General features: G+C 42.4%; 1 protein-coding gene across 1 annotated transcript in view; it reads right to left on the bottom strand.

Annotated features, from left to right (window-relative positions):
- TTC39C (tetratricopeptide repeat domain 39C) overlaps nucleotides 1-408 on the bottom strand; it is a 39,323-nt gene extending 38,915 nt beyond the window's left edge. Inside the window, exon 1 of the mRNA XM_026058641.1 lies at nucleotides 351-408. The gene's annotated coding sequence lies outside the window, so the exon portion shown is untranslated. The remainder of the gene's footprint in view (nucleotides 1-350) is intronic.
- Nucleotides 409-11,671: the final 11,263 nt, after the last annotated feature.

Genomic DNA, 11,671 nt, shown 5'->3' with positions numbered 1-11,671 from the left:
GGGGCCGCGCGGAGGCGGCCGTGGCCTGAGAGGGGACTGGCGGGGGAGCGCTGCTGTGGGCGGCCGGGGGTAGCCTTTCCCGTCGCTGGGGGTGTGGGGGGTTATTTGCGGGCTCTCGCCGCCGGTGAGTTTGGGTAACGGCCGGCCGAGGACGGTGATGGCGGTTTTCCTCCACGGAGGAAGCCTAACCGCCCTGTTGGCCCTCCCGCCCAGCGCGGGCCCGCCGTCCCCGGCACCGGGGAGGTGGCGCTCAGGGTAGCAGGGGTTTGTGGCGGGCTCCCCCCACACACCTCGTTTTTCCCCTCAGTCTTTGCGGTTTCCTCCCCCCCCCCCCGGGTATTTTCACCTACCGCCTCCCGCTACCGCAGCTCTTTGGCGTTGGGAGCCGTTTTTGCAAAATCTGCTCGGTTTTCCTCAGGTGGGACGTGGTAGCAGGGGCTGCAGCAGCCAGGCCTTCAGTGCAAAGTCATAAACAGATACCTCGCCCTGCAATGCAGCTTTCCGTTTTCTGTGCTTTCTTGATTCTGTTCTTAAAGTGATTTCAGTCGGTGGCTGAGTTGACTAGCACAGAGGCTGAAGTGCTTTGTTTATTGCTAGAGCAGTGCCTTGGCGACTTCCCCTGTGCTGGCCTAATGGTAATTCACTCCCTGCCCCTCAACGCTTCTCCTGTTAGTAGTAATGTGAACTTGCCCATGAAGCTGACTGCAAAACCAGAGGCAGGCATTCAGATAAAGCCTAATCATGCAGATGGCTCCAAAAGGATAGATAAGTATACTTACATAAACGCATCCCTTCTAGCTCAAAACAGCAGTGTCTGGGCACTGAAAATACATTCACAACATTTCCCCCTTTGCTGGGAGAAGCTTTCCTTTCTGTGCTTCCATTTAGAGAAAGCCAAGGGCTACTGCTTGCAATCTGGTCTTGCTTCCTGCTGGCTAGGACACTGCTGCAGCTGCTCTAGTGAAAATTAAGAATTAGGCTGCTTTTTTTTCTTCCCAGCATACAAAAGAGTGGGACCACACTACTTGTAGTGGCAACCCCAATTCCCTGTCAAGAAAAACATCTGTCCTCTTGTGAATCCGGTAGCAATATTCCTGTACATGACTTAGGGGAATAGCCATCACCACCTAAGGAAATACTCTGTTCCTAATCCCTCTTGAGACAACCCTTCCTGAAAGGCAAGGAGTGCCAACGCTGGGAGCCCTCTGAGATCTGCCGGTTGTGAATCAGGCCCTTTGGCTCACTCTCAGCCCCTCTGCCTGTGCCCTTACTGAGCAGGGTAGATGCTCAGCCAGGTGTTTACAGAGAAACTACCTTCTGTTGCAATGGACGTCTCCAAAATAGCACGATTGTCTACAAAGTCTAGAAACCCTCAAGAGCTTGTAGGAAGAGCAAAGTCAGTACAGCGTGAGTGGGGAAGTGCGTGCTCTCCCATACATTCGCAGGCAGTTTGTGAAATTGGGCCTCCAGAAATTCAGACAGCTTCACTGAAAGGAAGTTGCAGGTTGCAGTATTACTGCCTTTATTTTCTGTTTCAGTTGAGGGCAAGATACTGCATGCTAGATAAAAAAAAATTAGGAAATTGTCTCTCACAGGGGATTCTGTGCGCAGAAGTTCATGGTCAATCTATGAGATTTCCTTTCTAGGACCCAGTTACTCCAGGTCTCTTTCAGGGCTTGCACTGAGAATCTGTTTTCTGTAACAAACGTTTTTATAACTATCCAGTAGCTGGCTATTAATTTTGAAACTCGAGACACAAATAGCTAAATCAACACTCCAGAAACATGTCTGTAAGTCTATAGAAAGATTTGGCAGAATAAAACTGCATTTCAGTGGCTAAAGGAGAAAAGTAACACACTTAAACATCAATATTGAAGCCATGTGACATCTGCAGTTTGGTTTTAAAAGCTTAGCAGCAGCAGTTTTATAGTGCCTATAATGTTATGAACACTTCAGCCTTTTTCTGTAGGACTGGCTTTGAAATCAGCAGTGCTCTAAGTTTTGCCTCCTGCCACGTAATGGCAGACAAGGTCTTGTGATGGGTTACAGTTGATCTGATTCACATGGAGGATGTGGTACTGCTGATTCAGTTTACTGAAGAGGGCCAGGGTAATGAGGAAACCTGTGAGAACAGAGCAACAGGGATGGCTGGTACCGGCTAATCTAAGCTAGTATGTACTTTCCAGTGCACTGACACTCTAAATAATTTTTTTTCTTTTAATCCTGATCACATACAGTCATCAGCATCATAGGCACTCGCTAGAACTGCAGCCAGTAATTTCAGCAGAGGGGCCAGTCAGTGACCATGTTCAACTTTCCACTTACCCCCACAGCTGCCCGCAGTGCAGTATTGAAGAACCTACACTGCTGCAGCCTGTTATCCCTCTGTTACAGACAAAGATTGAGGTGAACAGTTTGTAATTTCTCATGGGCAATAAAGTTACTGATGGTGAGCAAGAGTTGTACTTTTAATAAATTAACTGGCCTAAAATTTCCAATACCTTTACTCTGGTTTCCCAGAGACTGTTTTAAAAAAAGGAGAAGAAAAGGTGAGGTGGTTGGAGTATTCATCTCCTATAAGAGATACAGAATGCTGGTTTTTTAATAGCTCCTTTGTAGGGGACTGCTGTCACAGTTCAAGATAGCCTATGCCCTTGAATACTCAATTGCTCTTTCCTTTGATAAGCTTTCCAAGTTTTTGCACTGTGTTTGTACTTCTGACAGGAAGTCCTGCAAGTCCTCGTATTCATGGACTGGTTCCTGAATCAAAAATTCTATTTCATCAGTGTTTTTCCTCTGTAAGACTAGTTGGAATTTAGCCCTACTATAAACTCCATGATTTACAGACAGTGTCAAAAAAATGTAGTCACAGGGAATAAATTATTAAATAAAAGCATTATTGATTTACTTGAAGTATCAGAGAGGAAAGAGTTAAAAACAAGAAAAGGCCTATATTCCTGTTTTCTTCCTTGAGTGTCATTTCTTTACAATCTAAATTAGGTCCCACTTGTCCCAGGGCCCTTCTCCACTGTGTCTGGATAAGACAACCTAAACCCTTGCTTCTGTCTCAGAGTGCCCCTAAATCTGATTTTCCTGGGTTTCCTTTTACTTGTTTTCTTCTAAAAGTCTTCCTCCATCCTGGAAAACCTCAGTAAGCCTAGTACAATTCATGCTTCTTAACCCAGAGATGAAATTTCAGCAGTGGATTTAGAATATTTGTTCATCAGCAATTGAGTTAGAGTCACTGCTCATTTGAGTAGAGAGAAGTAAAATCCTTCAGAATTGAATTAACTTTTTTCCTCCGTGCTGCTGAAAGCATGACTATATATGTATAAAGTTTTGAAAATTTTGAAAATTAGTTAAAATCATAAAGACATCTCACACACTTTTTCAGCCTCAGATGCAAGGCTGCAGAATCAGCTCCTATAATTTCAAATTCCTCTCAGGGATTTGCCATTCTAGTTAAATAACAGATGCAGTCTCACTGTTAATCATGAAGGCATGTTAGCATCCAGGATATAGCTATCTTCTCCAGACCAGCTGTCAGACAGGTCTTATCTCTGTCAGTAACTGCTCACTGTCAATAATGGTTAGTGAATACATAAATTTTAGTGTTTTCCCTTTTTGAGTATATTGTATTTTGTATGGAAAAAATGACTACACTCACAAGTACATTTCTAAGGAAACATTGCACTTTGTAAGTAGCTAATGGCCTTTGTTCTTGGGCTTTGTGTCTCATACTGTATCACTGAGTCTTGCAACGATGAAGGTTCTGCCTATTGTGTCTTATCACTTAAATATTTATGAGTGGTGAGCTCTACATCTGTTATCATCCTGCATTTTCCATACAGCACAGCAGCTAAGCAATCCTACAAAGCCAAGCTAATCTTCAGAGTTGGCTCTCCACATCTTCCTATTAGGATGTATTGTCTTAAAATGACAATATAGGGCTAAACCCGGGCTAAACCCGGCCTGAGGACATACATACACACATTTAGGGCCGGGCTAAACCCAGCCTGAGGACATACACGTGAAGTGACTACTATATTCTGCTCTGTCAGTAGACAAGAACTCTGCATACATATCCTGGTAAACTAAAACAGGCTTCGTGAACCTCTTCAGTCAAAGCATACCAAGGAGACTGAAATTGAGTCTTTTGACCCTTTCTTCTGATTAAATAGCATTACAGTAATAACAATTAGAAAAACAACCTCTGCTTGTGGACTTCTATTCCAGAATTAAGTACCTCTTCCCCTCACAAGCTATCTCTTTTTCCTGCCTATCTGTCTCCCCCCCAAAGGTTGGCCCTGTATCCCTAGCTGTCAAATGGGAAGTGAGCGAGCCCCCTATTCTGTTCCCTTGGGCACTTGGTCATTCGTGGCTGCTCTCTTCTGTCTCCACCGAATTTCTGGTCTGTAACAACAGCATTTCCGCACAGAGAAGCCTCAGAGATGGTGGGTCAGAGCAGGTAGCATTCTTGGAAAGTCAAAAAGGGAAGTAATAGATGAGACAGAGCAAGTATTTCCAAGTAGTCTGACCATTCTTAGATAATGCTGACCTCTTCTGATGGCTCTTTTTTCATGCGTTGATTATATTTGGTAACAACATTTATTTTTATCTGCACATTGCTGCTCTGGATCCACTATTTAACCAGTCATGTAATGGTATAAATCCATGTGCAGTCACACAGAGCTATTTTTACTGAAGCATATGAAGGTGTGTAATTTTTGCTATTTAAAGCATGCTAAATGGCAGAGCATTTTGTTGGGTTTTTTTCAGGATTTGCTATTGGCCAAACATATGCACCCAATTCCAGAGAAAACAAAGGAATACACAAGTATTAAATACTAACAGCTGCTCTGTTCAGGCAGCAGCCACATGCTGGCCCATTTCATGAAAATTAATTGGGAAAACTTCAAAATAATCATCCTACTTGTATTTTTAAAAGCCAATTTAAAATGTTTTACTTCTGAAGGAATGCCTTCATAGAATTCAGATCTACATTTGGTTGTAAAAATACCTTCTTAACCAAACTGTATTGCCAGAGAGCATGAAATGTAAAGCACAAAGTGATTGCTAGAAATCACCTAGTTCTAGTCCAGTCCTTACTAGTGAGTCAGAATGAAGTTCATCTGGGTCATTCCAGACAGAGCTTTGGCTAAATGTCCTTAAAATCTGCTCATATGGAGAGTCTGCAAGTTAAATTTCCCTCCTGTTCTTGCTCCAGCAACTAGTGAAAACAGTTGATTGTCAGCTTTGTTGCAGAAGCAGGGGTGTAATAGTAAATGCAAATGGATGAGCTCAATGGTTTGCTTATGGGAGAGTGAGGTAGGCTGTCTTGCCCAAAGTGGAAAATAGAAACATTTTTTGCCCCACACAATACCCTTGTTTTAACACTGTGGGATCTTGACTGGGGCCCTATCAGTCTTTCACTTTTTAGAACAAATAACCCAGTTGCTTTGACTTTGAATGGCCATGAATTTTAAACCTCTTAGCATTCTTCCTGACCTGCTTTGGAGCTTCCCTCCAATTTTCCCACATTCTTCATTTGTGCATATAGCCATTTCACAGACTAGATGCATTTGTAAATATTCTTCTATATACATGTGCATGTATCTAATTATATGTGTAGTCTTCAGTAACAAATATATTTGCCAAGTTACTGAAGATGTGCCTTTGCACTTTTAAGCTTCTCATGGAAAATGAGGGGTCAGCAAAGCCATAGATAATCAGGTGAACATTTCAGCCTTAGTAAACACCCTCTTTATTAGTGCCCCCCCCAATCCTTGTATTTTAAAATAATCAAAAATCCATGTAGAACATATTTTACAATGCTTGGAATGTAATAAATATCTCATAATATTTTGCTAAGGCTTATTTTCCTTCTACTAGTTTAGCAATAAATGTTTTCTCACAGGTGTCAAGCAGCTTGATGCGGTCTGCAATGAGATTATTTGAAGATTACTTGTAAGCAACATTCATATTTTTCTACTTCCATTTGGGACTTTTGGCRTTAAATGTGTTTTATATTTAGCATTTTAACATTTTTCACTAACTTGTTCCTCAGTCCTTCACTACAAAAGTAGAATGGCCTCTATTGGCCTCTGCAGAGGTTGTATTTGGGCCATGTTAGACTTCATGTTTGTTTTTCAGTTTTGAAATCTGCACTCCTTGCACCTTTATTTTTTCCCTTAGCTTGAGAGCAGGGAGTATTTTGTTAAAAATTCTAGTGACAAGAAAGTCAGCAGACCCCACTAATGACAGTTTTTCCGACACAAAACACAGGGATGTGTACATGTATTGTCATTTCCTACATCCAGGCTGATCATCTAGGAGATGCTGGGGAGGGCTGTGTAAGGCTGGGGCCTTACGTTCATTTTGCTGAAAGATATTCACAACCGGCAGGGCCAGTACTTGAGACAGACAGAAAGGAAGGACTGGAAGAAAGACGGGGTGGCTGTCGTTTGGGTCCAACCGGCAGCCAAGAGCTGCCCCTGCGAGGGAGAGGGACCCATGAAGCGGCTGTGGCAAAACCATGAATCTCCCTTTCCTTGCACTGGTGAAAATGAAAACCAGTGGATTCCTGTGCAGATGTCCTTTCTGTTCCTCTTTCACTTTTTGCTGTTGCTGTAGAGTTGTAGGGGGGAATTCCCCCTTAAGCTCTAACACACCACCCCCAAGTGATAGTCGTCCTTCACATCACTCGCACATGAGGAAACCTTACCTCACTTACCTGTATCCTTCAGCAAGACACCTAAATTCTCTGTGCAGTGGTTTTCATACCTATCGAACAGGGATATAGCTCACAAAAATGGTGTGCCTGTGCATGCGTTAACATCGGTGGCTATACTGCATCACGGCATTCAGCAGTCTACAAGTACCTCAGACTAAAACATCTTGACTTTCTATAATGGGAATAAACCGCACACAGATTTTGTTCTATTGAGCAGCCCTGTCAGCAGTGTATTTGCCTACAAAGCTGGTGAGCCTCCCCCCTTGCATATAAACTTTGTTAACTACTGATTTCTTAGTCCCTGACTATTTCTGTTCTTTATGTTTTCAGAGTTTGCTCCTGTCTTCCGGAACACAGTGCTCTCTGCTTTATAAAACTCTTCTCTGGGGCTTGCACACATAGACATGGCAACTGCCTTTTAAAAGAAGCAGTACGATCTGCGGCATCTATCATGAGACATAAAAAGCCTAAAAAACATATTGAGAGACAGATGCTACCCCAGATATCAAAGTTCTTGTTTCTGGATGCTAGCTTTTCATCTCTGAAACTTGTGCTTTGGTCTGAAAGGTTTTGCTGCACGCTCAGGAAAATAGCTAGTTATACCATATAATTTAGAGGGTGGGAGGAAAGTCATCATCTCTGTTTGTATAAACCTAAAGTGAAGGGATTATCTTCTATTAAGTGTGTATTCAAGCAGCATATCTTTTATGTGCACTCAGGTTACAGCATTATCTAGAGGAAACAGCTAGATAGAGCCAATCATGCTTAGATCATTTTTATTCTAGTGCCTTCTTTGCCTTAATTTGTTGTTCTATCGTCATAAGTATTTGAATAAACAATTCATGTAACATTCTTTACATTTTGATATAACTATAAAGCAGACATAAAGCCAAAATATCTCAGTCACTTGATGAGATTATTTTTCCTTATCCAACACTTAATTTAAAAGAGAATTTAAGAAACTGGAAGCTGATGCTTGTCCAACTTCCAGATTCTTGGTTTTGCTCTGTGTGTTATCTCCTGGTACTCAATGAAATAATCAGCAGCATAGAGTTGACCCAGCTTCCTCTTCTCTAAAATAAAAATATGATTTCTCTCTTTGCTTTGCTTACCATCAGGTTCTCCTTTCACTTACTTTTGGAAACCTAGGCCATTTCTTCAGAATACATACTTTCCCCAACTGGTTTATAACATGTCCATGTGTAGGCACTTGTCAGTCTAAGTACATGAACTAAGAAACTATATCTGGAGGGTTAAACACTCTTCTAAGCAATGACTATCAGACTCAGTTCCAACTATGAAAAGTGGCAGACACAGCATTTTGTCCTAAAAGTGAAACACTGCATTGCAGATAGAGGGAAATGGCAAAGCCAAGAATCTGTATGTGTGTGTGCATGTGTGTACCTCTGTGCATATGTAATAATCACAGGAGTCACTTGCAGATCTTAACATGCAACAAAACTCATATTAAAATACAGCAGAACAACAAAGCTAATAACCTTCCTCTTCAAAATTTTCAAAGTGCATTTGGATTCTGAAAGCATACCTGACCTTAAACAGTGTAGTGCCTTTTAAAACCACATATTGGCAAGTGGTTCTGCACTGACTCATTCTGCATTGCTCCACCAACAKCATTTTGTGAGGCTGCGAGCTGTATACCATGCAAGCATCTTAAACTGGGTTACGTAATTTTAGCCATTATGAGTTACGCACAGCAATAACCGGGGTAATACAGCCAGAAAAGCTATGCTTTTATTGCAGGCCGTTTTTTTGGAGTTCCTATTCCAAACATAGCACAGGAGAAATAATCTTTTATTTTCTCAGTGCACTCTCCATTTTTCATTCCATTAGCATTTTTCTCAAATGCTTTCTTCTACTGCAATTCATCCAGCAAGCATTCTTCTCTTTTTTCTTCCATTCCTTTAACAGCTCTTTCACTTGCCTATTTTTAAAGGGGTTATAAGCACACATACATTTACACAAACACATCTCTTGATTTTATATGCCTTTCTCTTGGGGTTCAGTCTACATTTTCTCCTCAGGTTCTCAAGCTTCAAATCATATAAAGTGCAGCAAAAATAGTTCACATATGTTATTTTTTCCGTGATGTAAGGGAGAAAAAGAAGCCCACCAGTCTGCCTAGCTCATCACAAAAGCAGTGACTTCAGTAGAGGTTTCTTCCAGTGGTAGCACCAAGACACTGAAGGTGGAGAAATGCTGGCAAATCTAGTGTTATAGATCCAAGCACTGTGTTATCATCGTGATGAATGACGGTATCGCAGYGCAGAGATGCTAGGAGCTAACCACACTATATTTGGGTAAATCAATACTGAAAAGGATGAGTGACAAAAGCATTTGTAATGGCAAATTTTCTTTGTAACTGGAAGCAGGAGAGACCTTGTCATTGGAAGCAGGAAGCAGGAGAGACTTCTCTTTGGCTTGCTCCTTTCTTCGGTGAGGCCTGCTGACAGCACTGCACAATGGTATTTCCAGACGTAGGTCCTAAAGCAGTCTAATTATTCCTTAGGACTAACATGTAATCAAAAGCCACATCCATCTTCAGGGAATTAGTTCAGTGAGTTTCTTGCTGCTGTTCCAAATGGTGCCTTGGGAGCTCGGAGCTAGGCTGACTGTTGCCATGTCCTCTTACGATACATGTTTAAGATAGTGTGTGGGTGTGCTCTTGTTTAGGGATCACTAACCTCCTCAATTGATTAGAGAGAGAGAGCAAGCGCATAGAGTAGATACCCAGCTTTTATACAGCTGAAGTTGTGGGATGAGTAACTGTGCCACTCTGCAAATGCTGGGGGTCCTACTGAATTGAGGTAGATGTTATATGGCCTGTGCTACTAGAGTTTCATATAAGCACAAATCTATGTCTAGCTATTCAGTTTGCTTAAAATCAAGTAGGTCTACATACTTTTGAACTTTCTGTGGATCGCAAATGAAAAATAATGAGTTGACCTCTCCTAATAGTAAAAGTCTTAACATTTTTGCCTGGATTTGGTGGAGGAATGTGCTCCCATATGCACAACTATGCCTGAACTGCAAATGCATGTGACAGCGTTACAGTACTGCTTGGTGCCAGTCAGGCTTATTTTGTGCATTGCTGTTACAGGACATTTGCAAGAAACCTACATTAGCATTCCCTGCTGAAACACCAGCAGATTCCTCTTCATCTTTATGAAAAGCAAACTTTTGTTCTCAAACAGATCTCTGGGCCTTAATAAGTTTCTGAAGCTGCAGTTATATTTTCAGACTAACAATGCAAATGGTTTCTGCAATTTGTGTGAATTTGTCATAGCTGGGTAAGTGCCTACTTACTACTAACACACGCAAGTAGAAATGTTACAAATTATACCCAAGAATGTCATTTCAAACACATGCAGGAATTCTCCAGTGAAGCTCACTAGGTAGGTGTGAGACTCACTTCAAGAAAAGCCTTGATCAGACGGCTGGGTTATACAGTGAGCAAATGCAAGGGACCACATGGAGTCATCCCTGTTATCCAGCCTGTGAAGCCTTTCCGGTGAACCTAAGTACTGCTGGTGGCACAGCGGACCCCTTAATCATGCTCCAGCCCTTCCTTCTCCAGTTTGGGCCTGCCCTTTCTGAACCTGCCCTGCCTATTACTGTGTTCCACTTTGGCACATAGGTAAAGTAAAACAATGATGCCAGTAGCAGAAATTCAGGAATAGGCAGCACAGTCTTTGGTTTTCACAGAACTAGAGATGTTTGCTGTACTTTGTAACTGACTCTAAATTGTATCTCTTACTTGCAGCTCAGAGCAACTTACATGTTACCTGTCCAGAGAGTTTGACCCTGTTACAGGAGAAATGAGGACACCTGTCATGGGTGACAAAATGCTGCCTATGGCTCCACTGCAGGAGACTCTACAGGTGAAAAGGCAGGCGTAGGCTATATGAATTTACTTGATGTGATAAAATTTTAAAATATGCCATTCATAGGCCCGGGGTGGAAGCCCTATAACAGGTGTAAACTTCTTCATAGCTGAAGGGAGTAGAGAACCAGCTTCTGCCTTGCCCATGCACAGGGAGGCAAGGTTCAGATATAAAAAATATTATCACTCAGAAATGACTATCCAGAATTCAGTTTCCCCAGAGCTAAAAGGAGGGACTAGGAATAAAACCAGCTTAGCTCCAGCTCTTCTTTCTGTGAAAGCTTATGACTGGAATGCAGACACAGGTGTTTGGATTTGGGCTGCTTGCATCATGTCTTAGGCAGGAAGCAGTTTCTACTACAAATTGATGACTGAAGTTCAGCCTCATCAAGGTTACATCAAAGGGTTTAAGCTCAGCCATGCAACTGTCTTCACAAATATATAAGAGGTCAGCACTCAGCAGCTCTCGGAAACATGTGCTTGAGAGGGCACTGCAGGGGGAAGAGCAGCACAGGCAGGAAGGGGTGTGGAGAGCGCTCTGTATGACTAATTGCTGTTTGCAGCTGCAGACAGACACGTGTTTAATTATCTGCTATATGCATGCAAATTTGGTGTGCTGTCACTAGTGTCCAGATGTTCCCTTCTGCTATAGAAAGTAAAACAAACAAAAGGAAAAAGGGTCAGAGAGCAAAATAAGAAAGGGTAGGAGTGGCAGCCTCGTGCTATTTTCCTTCCTGTTGGGTGCTACCCTGGCCTGTCCTCCCATTTTTCTGAACTCCCAGCGCAGACTGAGATTTGGGAGCCCACAGGTGGAGCATCTAGTTAGGGAGGAGGTGAGGCCTGAGAAAAGCTGTTCCCTGCAGTGTCTCCCAGGCCAATAGCTTTCTTGCTAGCTTCTCTCCTGTAGAAATATCCCTCAGCAGGGGTTAAGTCCTCCCTGACCAGTCTTAAGGCTTTCTTTCCCTTATTTACTTTTCCTTCTTTAACTGTAAAATCTTTGTTCTTTCTATCCAGCCCTCTAGGCTCTCATCTGTCCC

Source organism: Apteryx rowi, unplaced genomic scaffold (assembly GCF_003343035.1).
Source record: "Apteryx rowi isolate R43461 unplaced genomic scaffold, aptRow1 scaffold_149, whole genome shotgun sequence".
In the NCBI taxonomy this organism is placed as follows: domain Eukaryota; kingdom Metazoa; phylum Chordata; class Aves; order Apterygiformes; family Apterygidae; genus Apteryx; species Apteryx rowi.
This window is presented reverse-complemented; position numbering and strand designations above follow the sequence as displayed.